Genomic DNA, 18,428 nt, shown 5'->3' on the forward strand with positions numbered 1-18,428 from the left:
CAAAGCAATTTATAGATTCCGTGCTATTCCTATCAAACTACCAACAACATTCTTCACAGAACTATAAAACCTTTTCTGAAATTCCTGTAGAATCAAAAAACAGCCTGAATAGCCAAGGCAATCCTAAGCAAAAAGAACAAAATGATATAGGAGTTAAGATGGAATTATTTAAGCAGATAGCAAGACTATGATAGGAGTCCTCAGTAAGGCCTTTTTTTTTTTCCTTTTATTACTTTCTTTTTTCTTTTTTTTTTTTTTTTTGAGACAGAGTTTTACTCTTGTTGCCCAGGCTGGAGTGCAATGGTGCTATCTCAGTTACAACCTCTGCCTCCCAGGTTCAAGCAATTCTCCTGTCTCAGCCACCCAAGTAGCTGGGATTACAGGCATTCGCCACCATGCCCGGCTAGATTTTGCATTTTTAGTAGAGATGGGTTTCACCATGTTGACTAGACTGGTTTCAAACTCCTGATCTCAGGTGATCCACCCGCCTCAGCCTCCCAACGTGCTGGGATTATAGGCATGAGCCACTGTTCCTGGTCCAGGCTTTTCTTTTTAATGAAAAGCATCTCCAAATCATTTTATAACAAAGAACAGCCTGTAAAGTTGAGCCCCAGACATAGACAAGCAAGCTGGGAGCTTGCATGGGTGAATGTCGGCAGGAACTAAGGACTAGAAATGTTCAAGATGGTGACTCCATCTTCCCTTCTCTGCCAGCCACACGTACTGTGAGTAGACAAGATGGCAGGGATCAACTGGAAAGCCTATTTGCATAATAAGGTTAGGGTGGGGCAACAAACCTTCCCTGTGCAGTGTATAAATGTCATACCTGATCAAACCAGTCTATGAGCCCTATGTAAATCAGACACTGCCTCTTCAAACTGGACTATAACATTTGGGATATTCACAAAGCTGGTCCTTTCTGCTCAGAGACCCCTTCCTCTATAGAGGAAGCCATTTCTCTTTCTCTTCTCCTCTACCTGAACTCTGCTCCTAAACTCCTCATGTGTGTTCATGTCTTAAATTTTCCTGGCAAGTGACAACAAACCCCAGTGTATAAACCCCAGTCAACTAGCTGCTTCAAAAAAGGGAGGCATCATCTTACCCAATGTTAAACTATGTTACATGGCTGCAATAACTAGAACAGCATGGTACTAGTACAAAAACAGACACATAGACCAATAGAATGCATTGATAGCCCAGAAATAAGGCCACATACCTGCAGCCATCTGTTATTTGACAGAGCTGACAAAAACAAGCACTTGGGAAAGAACTCTATTCAATAAAGGGTACTGGGATAACTGTCATGACTAGTCATATGAATAAGATTGGAGTGTATACCATGAGAATTTATGCATCTGTAAGAAAAAAAAAAATCATGTCCTTTGCAGGAACATAGACGGATCTGGAGGCCATTATCCTTAGCAAACTATTGCAGGAATAGAAAGCCAAATATTGCATGTTCTCACTTATAAGTGGGAGCTAAATGATGAGAACGCATGGACACAAAGAGGGGAACAACAGTCATTGGAGTCTACTTGAGGGCAAGAGGGAGAGAAATAGGGCAGAAAAAATAACTATTGAGTACAAGGCTTAATACATGGCTGATGAAATTTGTGACACAAGTTTACCTAAATAACAAACCTGGACATGTACCCCCGAATCTAAAATAAAAGTTCAAAACAATGAAGAAAATAATAAGAATTTGAATAAACAATTAGTGACCTTTCAAAAGAGAAGTTACCAGATCCAGATTGTTTCATTAGTGAATTTTATGGAAGTATACCATTTAAGGAATAAATGATTTCAATTCTCCATAATCTCTTCTTAAAAATGGAGACAGTGTGAACACTTCCTAACTCATTCTATGAGGCCATCATCACTTTAATACCGAAGTGAGGTATTATAAATACCATAAAAACATCTGAAAAAAGAAATCTACAGAACAGTATCTCTCATGAACAAAGATGTAAATATCCTCAACACACAATATTAGCAAATTATATACAATGACATAGAAAAGCAATTATACACCACAGCCAGCTTGGATTTATTCCAAGTATACAATGCTGGTTCAACATTTGAAAATCAATCATTGTTTTCTATCACTTCAACAGACTAAAGAAGAAAAGTAATATGATCATATCAATTGATGTAGATAAAACATTTGACAAAAATCCAACACCGATTCATTACAAGATCTTACAGCAAGCTAGCAGTAGACAGAAACTTTTGTAACTCAATAATTAACATTTGAAAAACAAAACACCAACTGCAGCTAACATACTTAAATGATGAGAACTTGACACTTTCCTCTTAAGATCAGGGACAAGGCAAGAATGTCCTGTGTTAGGAATCCTAGTTAACATTGTATTAGAAGCCCTAGCTAGTAAAATAAGATGAAAAAATAAATAAAATAAAATAGAGAGAGACAGAATAAAAGGTACATTTGGAGGGAAGAAATAAATCTACCTTTGTTTGCAGATGACATGATTGTCTATGAAGAAAACCCTACGTAATCTTTAAACCAAATTTTATTGAAAAAACAAGTGATCGCAGCAAGATTGCAAGGTACAAGATCAATATTACAAAAGTCAATTTGCTTTTCCATAAAGCAGCAATGAATACTTGTAATTTGAAATTTTAAAATACCACTTACAATGGCACCAGAAAACTATGAAATAGGTATAAATCTAACAAATGATGTAGAAAATCTATATGCAGAAAACTACCAAACTCAAATTATTTTGTAGAAATTAACACGTTGACTCTAAAATTTATGTAGAAAGTATTTAAAAAAAAAAAAACTAGCATAGCCAACACTGTACTGAAGAAGGAGAGCAAAAATGTGGGACACACACAAGACCCAATTTCAAATTTTACTATAAATTCACAGAAATCAAGATAACATGGTCTTGGCTGAAGAATAGACACATGTCAATGGAACAGAATAGAGATCGAGAAATGAACACAAATATACTGACAAGGGAGCAAAGGAAATACAATGCAAAAAAATATATTTTTTCAACAAATGATGCTGGAACAATTGGATAGTCATATGCAAAATAAAAGAAAAGGCTAACATAGACCTTATATTTTCCATAAAAATTAACTAAAAGGTATCATAGACCTAAATGTAAAACCTAAAACTATAAAACTTAGAAAAAAAGTCTATGTGAACTTCAGTTTGGAAATGAGTTTTATATACAGTCATAAAAGCATAATCTGAGAAAAAATGAGATTTGGACCTTATTAAGAGAATGAAAAACTAGCTACAGATTGGGAGATAATATTTGCAAAGCATATACAGATAAAGTACTTATATTTAAAATATACAAAGAACTTGTAAAACTTAATAAGAAAACAAACAACTTAATTAAAAAATGGCTAAGGATCTGAACACATACCTCACCAAAGAAAGAAATTATACAGATGGCAAATAAGCCTATGAAAAGAAGCTCAATATATATTAAATAAGGGAATTTCAAATTAAAACAAAATTGAAATACCATGATATATTTATTGGAATGGCTAAAATTAAAAAACAAATCTGACAATACCAATTTCTGGGAGTTATGGAGCAACAGGAACTCTCATTCATTGCTGATGGGCTTGCAAACTGGTCCAGTTGCTTTGGAAGACTTTGGCAGTTTCTTACAAAGCTAAACATAGTTTTGTCATACAACCTAGCAATTGCATGCCTAGCTTTCAACCCAAGTAATTTGAAAATTTATGTCTACACAAAAAATTGCTTGTGAAAGTTTATACCAGCTTTATCATCAAAAACTGTAAACGACCAAGAGTCCTTTAGTAGGTGACAGGGTAAACAAACTGTGCTACATCTATACAAGGGATTTTTGTTCAGAAAGAAAAGAAAATGAAATACCAAGCCATAAAAAGACACTGCTAAATCTTAAATGTATATTGCCAGGTGACAGTCTAAAACAATTACATACTATCTCTTTCTAATTATATGACATTCTGGAACAGAAAAACCATAGAGATAGTAAACAATCAGTGGTTTCCAGGTGATTAGAATGGGAACGATTTGAATAAGTGAGGAACGGGAGTTTTTAAAGGAAAATAGGGTAATGGTGGATATAAGATACTATACATTTACCAAAAACCATAGACCTTTATTACAGAGTGAACCTGAATGTATGCAAATTCAAAAAAGAAAAACATTTCCAAGGTCAGGGAATCCCAAGATGGAATCCAGAATAGGACAGAAAAACGACAACAACAACACTATATTACAGATATATGATTACAATCTCACTGAAGTGGAAAGAGGTGAAAACCTAAGTAGCCTTGGAAACAAGGTGTCTATGAAACTAAAAGCAAAAGAAAGTATCCAGTTAATAAATTTATTTTCCATAAGGGTAAGGGTTAACAATTCTGATGCTTATATACATGTATACATGAATTGAACAATTAAGTAAATGGATGTCAGGTGGTAGGAGACAGATTTCCCACTGTTGGGATGGAAGTTTACAGATAAGCAAGTGGAGGGAGTTAGAATGACCTATGTGTTCATGGATTAGAGTTGGAGACATCAGTGTTAACTCAAGTTTTAACTTAATACAGAGACAGCTGCGTGTGGAAGTGTTTATAGGTATGTATTACATAAGGTAGTATATACACATGTATGTTTCCTTGCTCTATGATCTGAGGGGGTCTGGAATAACACCCCTGCAGCAATGGGCATAGCTAACACTGAGATCTTGTAAAACAGAAGGAACCAGGACGTCTTGGAGAAATGGCTGATTATTGGATTGAGGCAGGAAATTAATATTAAAGTTGATCCTCGAGATCTTGTAGTGCCAGAATGTAAAGACCAACAAAACAAAACAAAACAAAACCATAAAGCAAAATAAGAAACTATGATAAGTTATGTCAAAGGAACACAGGAGCCAATTACAACAGCTCCCAGTGGCCAAACCTGGAAAATCTGTGCAAGCTTTAACGTGCTCTGTGAAGTAAAGTGCTTCTTGCTTTGTGAGCGAAGAAATTCCCCACAGCTGTCTTCTAAATTACGTCCATCACTCCACCAGTCAGTAAAGTGCAGCTCTCCTAAGGGCAGAATGTAGCTGTCTTTCCAGTACTCACCATCATTACAATACAGTCATTTAAAAACAAGTGCTGTTTATATTGTCTTTGGACACCATGAGAATCCCAGAACCAACGAAGATGTGAGACGATCATAGACATGTAAAAGTGAAAAAACAAAGCCCTGCAAAAATCAATATTATCGTGGTCATCATAACAAAAGTAAATATGAAAATCAATATTCTATGTCTATGATCTAAAAAGACTATTCTAAAAAGACCCTCGTCAGGATAAAGAAAGGTCATGCCAAGGCACTATGATGCAAGGTCAATACTTGAGTCAGAATCAAACTTGCCTTTGTAAGACTTTCATTAAAAAGCCTCACCTGCTTGTTACTGTGTACTATTTTCACCTGAGGCCTCTTTCAAACCTTTGCCGAATTAAAGGCCAAACCTATATCTCAGTCGTTCAAGTCAGCGGCTACTGGGAGGTATACTTATTTAGTAAAAAAAAAAGAAAAGAGAGAAACTTCCTTACTTCCTCAAAGTAAGGGATCTTATTTTACTCATCTTTTTATCACCAGCATCTTACACAGGAATTAATGTGGGATAAGCCTTCAACATTTTTTTTATAATGAAGCGATTCATGTAATTTTTTCTTTCTTTTTTTTTCTTTTCTTTCTTTTTCTCTTTTCTTTCTTTCCTTTTTTTTTTTTTTTTTTTTTTTTTTTTTGAGACGGAGTCGTGTTCTGTTGCCACCCAGGATGGAGTGCAGTGGTGCAGTGGCGGATCTCGGCTCACTGCAAGCTCTGCCTCCTGGGTTCAGGTCATTCTCCTGCCTCAGCCTCCCGAGCAGCTGGGACTACAGGCACCCGCCACCATGCCCGGCTAATTTTTTTTTTTTTTGAGTAGAGTCGGGGTTTCACTGTGTGTTAGCTAGGATGGTCTCGATTTCCTGACCTTGTGATCCACCCACCTTGGCCTCCCAAAGTGCTGGGATTATAGGTGTGAGCCACTGTGCCAGGCAGCGATTCATATAATTTTTAAGCATCAGAATCTTAATTCTAAAACAAAAGGCGTTGCAAATAGATGAAAGAGGGCAATAAAGTTCGCTAAATTCTTGTGTGAGATAATAAAAAGAAAGAATGCACACAGTTTATGACACAATATAATTTCTCTAAAATATTCGAGTACTAGACTTACTGTGGCTTCATAGGAAAAAATGGATTGCGGATTTATATTTGGGGTACCAGTCCTTCTGCCACTTGATACATAACCTAGATTTGTATCTTTTTAGATAATGTAATTATTTTACTTGCAAAAGAATTATCAAATATTATGTTTATACTTTCTTTGTTTTTTTGAAATAGCTTAATAAGATAATATATGTGAATGTGTCTTTTAACTTATAGAGCAGTAAAAAAATTAATTTAAAATTCATCATGTTTTAGATAAGAAAACCAAAATCTTATAATTTATTTCTTTGATTTATTCTCAGTTGTTTCTTTGTCAACTGACTCAAAATGTCGGTTAAAAAATGTGTAAGTATTATAGTTAGGAAATAACTGGGAGAGAAATAATTATACCCTTTAAGAAACCTGGACGTGGCTGGGTGCTGTGGCTCAAGCCTGTAATCCCAGCACTTTGGGAGGCCGAGAAGGGCGGATCATGAGGTCAGGAGATCGAGACCATCCTGGCTAACCCAATGAAACCCCATCTCTACTAAAAAAAAGAAAAAAAAATACAAAAACACTAGCTGGGGAGGTGGCGGTGCCTGTAGTCCCAGCTACTCGGGAGGCTGAAGCAGGAGAATGGCGGGAGCCCGGGAGGCGGAGCTTGCAGTGAGCGGAGATCTGGCCACTGCACTCCAGCCCGGGCGACAGAGCGAGACTCCGTCTCAAAAAAAAAAAAAAAAAGAAAAGAAAAAGAAAACTGGACGTAACTAAGGAAAACATTCTTTTTGCTACTCTTCAGCAAAACACACCCTTAAATTCTATCTAAAGACCAATCAGCAGATGGATAATTTACATAAACAGTTTGGTCTTCTAAATGACTTGCCCTGGAACCAGGAGTAGAAGCAGTTTCTTGAATTTGAATAATCTCAAGTCTGAGTATTAAGGGTCTTCTATACTCAAATTCACAGGGTAAATAACACAGATTTTTTTTTCTAAATAAGGACATTACATCCATGGTTTTCGTCTTTAGTGGTGTTTAGTCTTTGCATAGGAGATTACTTGGAAAGAAGTACTACTAAAGCTAATGTTCTATTCTTCAAAAATGCTAAAGAGAGTGGATGTGAAGTGCTCTCACCACAAAAATGGTAACTATGTGAGGTAATGCATATGTTAATTTGCTAGATGTAATCATTCCACAATGTATATGTACTTCAAATTATTATTTTGTACGTGAAAAATATGTATATAGTCAATTAAAAATAGTAAATAAATTTGAAAAAATAAAAATAAATTAAAAATCAAAGTATTTTAATCTAAAACACCAACTTACCTATTTTTTTCTTCTTTCATGGATTGGTACTTACAGTGTTTGTCTCAAAACTCCTCACCATACTCAAGGTTCCAGCAATTTTTCTCCAATGTTTTCTTCTAGGAATTTTATAGTTTTGTATTTTACATTTAAGTCTATGATCCATTAGAGTTTCATTTGGTAAACTGTGTAAGATCTATGTCTAGGTTCATATTTAAGCATATAGACATCCCATTGTTACAGCTCTATGTCTTGAAGAGACTACCTTTCTCCACTGAATTGTCTTTACACTTTAGCAAAAATCAGTTATATTTTGTTTGATTCTAATTCTGGCCTCTCTATTCCATTGATCTATGTGTCTGGTGTTTCACTAACAGCATGCTGTCTTGATTATTGTAGCTTTATAACAAGTTGAAATCTGATAGGGTAAATCCTCCAACTTTGTTCTTCTTTAATAGTATGTTGATTATTCTAGTTCCTTTAACTCCCTGTATAAATTTTAGAATCAGCTTGTTGATATTTATAAATAGCTTCTGGGATTTTGATTGGAATTTCATAGAATCTATAAGCAATTTGGAAAGAACCGACATTGTTAAAATACAAATCTCCAATTCATAACCATGGGATATCACTACATTTATTTAGATCATTTTTGATTACTTATATTAGAATTTTGTAGTTTTCTACAAGTAAAGTTTATACATTTTGTCAGATTTATACACAGGTATTTTTATTTTGGTGTCTTGTTTTTTTTTTTTTTGAGACGGAGTCTCGCTCTGTCGCCCAGGCTGGAGTGCAGTGGCCAGATCTCAGCTCACTGCAAGCTCCGCCTCCCGGGTTCACACCATTCTCCTGCCTCAGCCTCCCGAGTAGCTGGGACTACAGGCGCCTGCCACCTCGCCCGGCTAGTGTTTTGTATTTTTTTAGTAGAGACAGGGTTTCAACGTGTTAGCCAGGATGGTCTCGATCTCCTGACCTCGTGATCCACCCGTCTCGGCCTTCCAAAGTGCTGGGATTACGGGCTTGAGCCACTGCGCCTGGCCATTTTGGTGTATTGTAAATGGTAATTTAAAATTTGAAATTCTAACTGTTCTTACTAGTACATAGGAAAGTAGTTGATTTTTGTATTTTGAACTTGTATCCTGAAACCTTGCTATATACTCACTTATTTGCTCTGGGAATTTTGGTTTGTAGATTATTTATGATTTTATACATAGACAATCATGTTCCCTGGGAATAATAGTTTTCTCTCTTTCCAATCTGTATATATATTTTTATAGTTTCATTGTACTAGAAAGGACTTGGCTTTTTTGTTTTTGTTTTTGTTTTTTTTTGAGACGGAGTCTCCCTCTGTCACCCAGGCTGTAGTGCAGTGGTGTGATCTAGGCTCACTGCAAGCTCCACCTCCCAGGTTCACAACATTCTCCTGCCTCAGCCTCCTGAGTAGCTGGGACTACAGGTGCCCACCACCACGCCCGGCTAATTTTTTGTGCTTTTAGTAGAGACAGGGTTTCACCCTGTTAGCCAGGATGGTCTCGATCTCCTGACCTCGTGATCCGCCTGCCTCGGCCTCCGAAAGTGCTGGGATTACAGGTGTGAGCTGCCACGTCTGGCCTAGAAAGGACTTCTAATACAATATTAAACAGAAGTGGAGAGACTGGATATTCTTGCCTTGTTCCCTACTTGGAAAGTGTCCAGTATCACCACTAAGTATGATGTTCGTTTTAGAAGTTTTGTAGATCATTAAACATCAAGCTGAGGAAGTTTCCATCTATTCCTAATTAGATGACAATTTTATCACGAATGTGTGTTGGATTTTGTCAAATGCTTTATTGATGTCAATTGATACGGTCATATGAATTTTCTTCTTTAACCTCTATATTGGTGGATAACAATGATTAGTTTTCAAATATTGAATTAGCCTTCAATATCTGGAATAAATCTCATGTAGTCATGATGTATTTATAAACATATATTGTACATAATTTGCTAGTGTTTTTGAGCATGTTTGCATCTATATTCATGAGACATATTGATCTGTATGTTTTCTTTCTTCAGATGTCTTTATCTGGTTTTGGTATTAAGGTGATGAAGGCTTCACAGAATGAGTTAGGAAGTGTTTCCTTTGAATCGATTTTCAAGAAGGTATGATGGAAAATTGAAATTATTTTTTCCTTTAGTGGTAGAATTCAGAAAAAATGTCATGAATAAAATCATCTGGGTCAGGTTCCTTCTTTTTGGAAAGATCACTGATTAATCAAATTTATAAATAGATATAAATCTATTAAACTTGTTGATCTATCCTTGTTTTAAGCTTGGTAGTTTCTGTCTTTCAAGAAATTGGTCCATTTTAACTAAGTTATCAAATTTATGAGTGTAGAATTGTTCATACTATTCCTTTACCATCCTTCTAGTGTCCATGGCATATTATTTTCTCTTTTATTTCTGCATTAGGTACTTTGTGTCTTCTCTCTTTTTTCTTGGTTAATCTGGCTATATGTTTTTTAAAATTTGTATTGCTCTTTTCAAAGAATAAGATTTTGGTTTTGCTGATTTTCTCTACTGCTTTCCTACTTACAATTCCAATAATTTCTGCCCTAATTTTGTATTATGTCGTTTCTTCTTCTTAATTTGATCTTTCTTAGTTTCCTGTGGTGGAATGTTAGTTTATCACTTTTAGATCTTCTTTTCTAACATATGCTTTTAAAACTATAAATTTACCCCTAAGGACTGTTTTTGTTACATATCACAAATTTTAGTAAGATGCATTTTTATTATAATTTTGTATAAAATATCTTAAAATTTTCTATCAAAGTTTATTTGACCCAATTGCTATTCATAAGTGTTTTGTTTGATCTCCAAATCTGGGGAATTTGTTTTTCAGCTCTCTTTCTGTTATTGATTTCTAATTTAATTTCTTGTGGTCTGAGGACATACGCTGTATTACTTCTATTCTTTTAAGTTTGTGAGTTTTGTTGTTTCGTCCAAAATGTGTTACACCTTAGCATACCATGTGAGCTTGAGAAGAAAGTGCATTCTCCTGTTATTGGAAGGAATACTCTAAAGATAACACTTCAATCAAGGTGATTGATAGCATTGTTCAGGTCACCTATAGCCTCACTGATTTTCTGCCTGCTTTGTCTATCAATTACTGGCAGGGGAATGTTGAATTCTCAACCATAGTAGTGGCTTTGTTTATTGATCTTTGCAATTCTATCAATTTTTGCCTGACATTTTTTGATGTACTGTTGTTAGGTGCATAAACTGTTAAAAAAAACTGTTATGTGTTCTTGAAATAAATCTTGCACTTTCAAGGGTCATCCATATTTCAAAGTTCATTTGTATTTGTTTTCCTACATGTACACATACACACGTTAAGTATCATCTCAAATAGCTTTCTCCATAACGCATTCTCTGCCATTGACCCGCGAGAAGCTGTTCCATCTTCCCTTCCTATGTAGGTGTTTGCTCCAATCATCACACCAAGTTATACATTACTGGCTAAAATGACTCTTTGATGTTCGATTGATTCATAGCTTCATTGTACTAGTGAGGTTGTTAATAAATTATGCTGTGCAATATGTTAGACAAATTCTGTCTCATGCACAAATGTGTAAGACTGTGCCTTGAAGATTGATTTAATACAAAAATAACATTCATTAAGATAAATGCAAGTGTATCACCCTCATGTTGGTGCTCTTCTTTATCAGGTTAGCAGAGTCAGGAAAGGAGACAGCTTCAGTTCAATTGCCTACAATGTATTTTTGCATTTAACATGAACACTTAATTTTTTTAAGTCAGCTTTCACTTCCAAAGCTCTATATAAACTACAATAAGCACTTACATTTTTGGAACCTCTAAATGTTTACTCTGTTTTTTGATCAAGAAGATTAGTTAAAGACATTCTTAAAGACTTGGGAGATGTTCATTTTAGAAGAGAAAAAATAAAAGCGAAATCTAAAACTTTTTTCCTTACCTTGCTCTTAAATCCTATTAGTATGGTCCCAGAGAAACTGGGGGTGGTTATTCCTTCAGCTTCCCTTATTTCAAAGTTAGCATTGTTACCACTATTTTACAGATTCTGGTGTTTAAGCTCAGATGGTTCCCCTGTAAAAACTATTTCTGGAGTCTGTGGTTTTAGCCAAGAAATCTTTGTGTGCCATTCTTGTCACTTTTATACTGCAAGTTAAACAAATGTCCTAAAATGATTAATCATGCATTTAAAATAAGATATAATGGCTACATGATGATGGTAAGATATGAATTGGTTCACTCAATAGAAATCAGAATAAAAACTGGAAGTATCGAAAATATAATGGGAATTGAGCAGAGGTGTGTTGCTTCTTCATCCCCAAATAGCTTTTATTTTCTTTGACAAAATAACTTCTAAAAATAATCTAAAAATTCTATAATAGTACTGTCCACTGAGTTGAGGACGAATATGTGGATTACTGTTTTAAGACATATATTTTGGAAGAAAAGATAAGCCATATGGCTAGTGGGAAATAAAGCAATATTTGGGGCCAGAAAAAATGTATTTTCTTCTCTGTTACAAGGGACACGAACACCAGACTGTTAACTTTGGACTTTATCATAGCTATTGCAGCTAGATGAAAATGTCGGGTGGATGAATGTTGAATAAATCCATATGCCGCTGTCAAAATGCAGGAACTGGCTGTACCATGGACTTGCTCATAGGATCATGTTAAAAGTAGAAATTAAAGAGAAATTTAGAAAATCAACTAGATTATCAAATCTAATTTGGTCTTAATTTGCACACTTAAGTATTTATGGAAATTAAATTTTGGTTAATGCATAATATTTAATGAAATTCTTACCAAACATCAATATCAGTAAATTTAGGCAAAACAACAAACATCAATTTTTTAATCTTTTCTTTTAGGTTAGAAAGTGGAATAAAGATACTGATATTACAATTTACAAATTAAAATATGTGTTTCTCTGTGTCTTAGTAATGACAGCCATAAAGATCAGAAAAATATTTAAACTCTCTCAAAAGTGTTTCTTTACTTAATTAAAGGATAGCTATTGCATACTAAAGACAGGCTCTTTTCAAAATTATTTGGTAGAAGTGTCAATACATTGGAAGTCAACTAATAAAATCAGATTTGTGACAATTTTTACATAGTTCCAAATTTCTCTACCTGCATAAACAGGGCATTTCTGCTTTAACTTTGTTTATTCTGGTTCATTTTGAAAAGTTAATAAATTATATAATAATCCAGTTGCTGATTGAGTTTGTCGTTTGCTTCCTTTACAACTTTCTTTTCCTTGACAGGGTTAGTAATAGACTTTTAACCCTCAGAATGCATAATGATGTTCAGAACCTCAGCTTTCAAAGTAGCAAGTACTATCCTCCATAATCTCTAATCTGGCTGAAAGGCTCAAATTCTTTCATGAACTTAACTCAGTAGACAAGTCTCTAGTCAACCCCTTTAGTGGGAAATGTGATCACAGGACATCCCAAAATTTGATTCCTATTTTAGCATGCCTCCAGGTCCTGATCTAATCCAGAATAGGTCTAACAAACCCCTTCACAGCATAATTTTTAAGTTTTAAATGATTTTAAGTCCATGTAAATTTGGAAATTACTATCAGTTTAGGTCTAGTCAAGGATTCATCCAAACTGCTTTGCTATTTTTCTCAGGCTTTTCCCAATACCAGTATTATAGCAATAGAAGCCAACTTCTGCTGCTCAGTACATGACATTCTGTTTTAGTCGTAAGGTATTAGTATATACAAAGTCAATATCAAAAGATGGGGGCTTTCCCTTTTTTGTAGGAAATGTGGACAAAGGTGATGTCATTCATTCCTATGGCTTTAAATTCCCTGTATTTATATCTCCAGTCCAGACTTTTCTCCGTAGTTCAAGCTTCTATATTCAATTCCTACATGAACAACTCTCCTGGTATTTCAAATTTAACTTCTCTGAAATTAAATTCTTTCTTCCTGCCTCTCCACCCCAACTTGCTTCTGCTCCTCCCTCAGCCTCCAACTCCCAATCTGTTCCTCCCCCAAACATTTCTCTGTAAGTCAATGGCTTCACTAGCCTCACTACTAAAGCCAGAAATCATGTAGTCATCTTTGATTCAATCCTTTCTCTCATCTGATACATGCAGTCCATCAGTGTATTAGTTCACTAGGGCTGCTATAACAAAATACCATAGGCTGGGTGGCTTATAAACAACAGGAATTTATTTCTCACAGGTCTGGAGTCTGGAAAGTCCAAGATTAAGATGCTGGCAAATGTGATGTCTAGTGAGACTCCTCTTCATAGATAGCCATGTTTTCAGCGTCCTCACATGGAGGAAGTGGCAGACGAGCTCTGAGACCTCTTTGATAAAGACACCAGTTCCATTCATGACCAGCTCTGCTTTCATTACCTAATCAGCTCCCAAAGGTACCACTTCCTAATGCCATCACCTTGGGGGTTAGGATTTCAACATATGGATTGTGGGGTGGGGGCAGGGGAATGAAGGAGATACACATTCAGGAAGCTCTATTCTTTCTTTGAACTGTATCTTCAACCCATCACTTCTCTCCCTCTACCTCCTCTGTTAATACTCTAATCTATCGCTGTAATAGTTCATCTAAGCTACTACTACAACTATCACCATTTTTTTGGCTGGTCTTCCTGCTTTCATGCTTGTCCCTTTCCAATCCTTTCTCCTCAAAGTGGCCAGTGACACGAATAAAAATGCATATCATATCTCATCATATCATATCATTCTCCTGCCTGAGATATCTCACTGGTTTTCTACTGGACCAATAAAATATAAGCACTTATCAATAAAATGTAAGCAGTGCCCTACAAGATCTGCCTGCAGAAGGCTACTCAGATCTCACATTCTACCTTTATCTTTCAAGCTCCAGTTGCCCTGGCCTTCTTTCTATTCCTCAAACCTGCCAAGAGCTCTTTTACGTTAGGACCTTCGCGCTTTGCCTATAGTTCCTCTGCCTGGCTTCATATAATTGACTCCTTTGAATCTTCAGGTCTCATGGTAAATGCTACCTACTCAGAAGATCTTCCCTAAGCTCATCAAGTCTCTCTACCTTGCCACTGTTTTCTCTTACACTGCCATTTTTCCCCCTCGTAGCACTTACATAAAGCTCTAATTATTTATTTTTTGCGTTGTTGTCTGCTCTCCTTAGAAGAATTTATGTTGCATGAGATGAGGACCATGCATATACCTCTGTCTTGCTGATGACATTAACCCTAGAACCTGTGAGAGTAACTGACGCTTGGTTAATATTTGTTTAATAAAATCCACAATTATTTGAAGGAATGAAAGCTTGTTTATTCTTTGAACATGGATTTTCTGATCACAGATTCTATGTTGTTTGTACTCTAACATTTTGCTGATGAATGCATAGTGTTGTGTAAATATTTGTGACTGATACTAAAGTGCAAGATTTTCCGGACTTTTAAAATGTCATTTATAAACTGACCGTGAAGTTGGGAGAAATTTTACTTCTATAACAAAATCATATTGTGATAGCCCACGTTTTGGATTATTTTAAATTAAAATATAAGTTTACATGCCTTTTTGCCTTCCTCTTCCTCTCTTTTCTTCCTCTGCCTATCAGGCAGACAGGACCCCTGGGCCCAGATTGGGAATTGGCATTCAGATGGGGTGAAGAAAAACATTTCGGAGAGATATGCTTTGTAGCGAGGCAATTCTGAGGAAAGTGTCTTGGGAATATACCAGGTTAAAATCCCAGGCAGCCTGTTCACATGAACCATATAGCTGAGGAAGCAGCTCAGGATGACACTGAGATGGGGCTGGGCAGACCTGACTCTAGAGAAGTTCAAAGGAGGAAAATTAATCCAGAGTAAGTTGCTGAAGCAGATTTTAGATTTTTGTTAGGTGCCTACCCTGATATGGTTGAAGGTGTTGGCTCAGCCAGCACAATTAATAATGGGTGCAAGTACAGAGCATATTACACTTTGGGTTCCACTAGAAACAAGAGAATCCGCAGGGCTCTAAGACTTACGACCATTGAAATCTTTGAACTCTGTATTCCTTTCCTCCCAATGCAAATACTCTTTCAGTAGTTAATTATTTAACTTTTCTTCTTAAAAAGAATGTATTTCATATAATGTATTTCATTTTGTGGGGTTTTTGTGCTTGTATATCAAATGTAGTGAATACAAGTGGGAGTTGATGACAATTTTATCTTCTGGGAGTTCTGTATGTCTAGGGTGTTCTAGTTGCTATGCATTAGGGTGTCAAGTATAAATACAATGAACAACGTGTGTGTGTGGTAAAGCCCTGGCATTTCCTTAAGACGGGGGACCAACTTCAACCAAACACTACCCAGCAAAAGCCAACAAGAATGGACAAAGATTATGCCTACCTTCTTCCTTCCTTCCCTTACTCTTGTTCTCCTTCTTTCATTAATTTATTAACTCAATTTATTAAGCACTTACTGTGTACATTGTTCACCGCACAAAACAAGAAAAAAGACATAAACTTTCAAGGGTTTTCCAATTAAAATTTTATTTAAACAACAAAACATACTCACATGAAAATATAAATAAGGTAAAAGGAGCAGTGTAGTCATTATGATCTAAAACAGTATTTTTCAAATTGTAGGTTGCCAGTCATTTTTTGGTGTGTCATAAAATACATTTATTTGGTTGGGACCATACTTTGCCAAATAATAATAACAAAATAAATAGGAGGGAAAAAGGCAAAAATCAGTGCAATGTATATTGCACATAATAAAATAGATGTTTCATACAATTTTTGCAGAACAAATGTATGTATGCACTACATGTCAATGTAAAGTGTATGCCTTGCTACAAGACAGGGTTCAAAAATGTTTGAAAGACACAATACAGAGGAGTATAGAAGAAAGTAATACAAGTTGAATGATTAAGGAAGGTTTTTGGAGGCTGAAAGTATAGGAATAAAGCTTAGAGGGGATGGGATGCCTTTTCAGATGAAAAGCTGCATAAAATAATTCTGTAACTGTGAACTATAACCATATGAGAAAGTGAAATCTATAGAACTAGCTTATTCTTGAATGACTATCCCAGGACCAATTATCTTTCCAGAAACTTCCAGGAAACACATGGCCAATATCTAACTAAATCGAGCCCTAATGCCACAAAGGGAAACTTAACAGAGTTGTTCCTGTGAAGTGTACCCCACTAGAAGGGTGGTTCAGAATATTCTTCTGTCCAATTGCGTGTTTCAAATATTTATGTATTTAAGATATTGAGATTTTTTTAACGTGAAATATCTAAAGATTATTGTTCACCTCAATAAATTGAAAGTGATATTTTTCCCCTGTGTCCCTTGTATTAGATTCACTTGTGACTTATTGGACAGTGTCTTCTCTGAGCTCTATGGTCTAGTATGTATTGAACAAAAATTCAAGGACTCAGAACAACTGATTTATTTTAGTACTTTTTTAATACAAAAGAAGGAAATAAAAGAATAAAAGCAGTCGGGGTGGCCTCTGGAGAAGGGGAGCTGTTGTTGCAGGAATCTTGCAAGTTAATGAGAATTCACCCGGGACTCAAGAGCGATGGAGAGAGGGGGAGAAAGGAGGAGATGGGGGAATGGGGTGGGGGGATAAACTCTTCCTTTGCAGCTGGCCCTCTCCCTCATTTGTTGCTCCAATAAGCAGTAATTAGGTCCTGAGCTAATGGTGTCAGCTGATCTGCTGTTTTTAGGCTAGACCCAGAGGAATCTCCATGGAAACCCTGCTGGAGTCGTCCCCCCACCTGGATGCTGCATGCTCCTTTCCGCCACCTGGCTGCCGTCGGGCCCGCTGCTACCTCCTCCTGCCTCTAACCTGCAGCCTGCAGCATGCGCACTGCCCCCGGGATCCCTAAATGGGACAATTCTGCCCGTGACGTCAGCGCCCAGCCGTCTCCACAGAAACTTTTGTCCCATTGGCCAATCAGAGAGCTTGGAAGGGGCCGGGGAGGGTGGGGGGAGGAGAGGGGAGTGGGAGGGGTGGGGGTGAGGGGAGAGGCGAGAGGTTTAGTGTGTGGAGCTGCCTGCGCTCCGCCCGGGCTGTCAGTCCCGGCTCCAGCCGCCGCGAGACCTTCCCGGAGACGCGCGCACACACAGCGCACCCCCTGCACACCGCACACCCTCGCTCCCTTGCTCACACACACGCACACACTCATCCTGGCCGAGCAGGAGCCACTGACCATTTTGCAAGTGCCAGGACCAGCTACAGCGCAGTGGGCGCAAACATCCCGCGTTCCCTTTCCGGGTTTCAGTCTGGGAGACGACGACGAGGGAAGAAGGTGGGCTCGGACGCAGCCCAGACGCCGGGCACTAGTCGGGCCGTTTTCCTGGCAGAGCCGCTCCCTGGGACGGGCGCGGGCCTCGACTGAGAGTAGAATAAAGAGGAGCGGCCGCAGCCGCCGCGCGAGGAGGATGGGAACTCCCCTATTTCCAGCTCTGGAAACAAATGGATGGAAGTCCTGAATGGAGCAACTGCTGACTTCATCTGCTTGGAAAAATAGTCCAGAGGAACTCATATTTGGCTACTCAGAGCAGTGGAGGGGGTGTCCATGACGTGGCAGGGGGAAAATAGGCAACTGAAACCTCCCGTGTGAACTGCAAACTGTGACCAAGCAAGGAGAAAATGATCTTTCTCTATCTATTTTAATTTCGTGCAAAGGGTTTCAAGCATCTGTATCCTAAACTTACTTCTATGTCTTGTTCAGCAGAAACCAGAGGAGTCCTGTCTGGGGGTCCCATCATTATCCGGGAGACCCGCCACCAGCGGCCTGCCTTCCGTTACCCACATCCCCCTGGAACGGATATCTGTTTGGGGCACTACAATTTATCCTGTAGAACTATGGCCAAATCTCCATCAATGCTTTGCTAATTTCTGGGACTTAACTCG

Source organism: Piliocolobus tephrosceles, chromosome 18 (assembly GCF_002776525.5).
Source record: "Piliocolobus tephrosceles isolate RC106 chromosome 18, ASM277652v3, whole genome shotgun sequence".
In the NCBI taxonomy this organism is placed as follows: Eukaryota; Metazoa; Chordata; class Mammalia; order Primates; family Cercopithecidae; genus Piliocolobus; species Piliocolobus tephrosceles.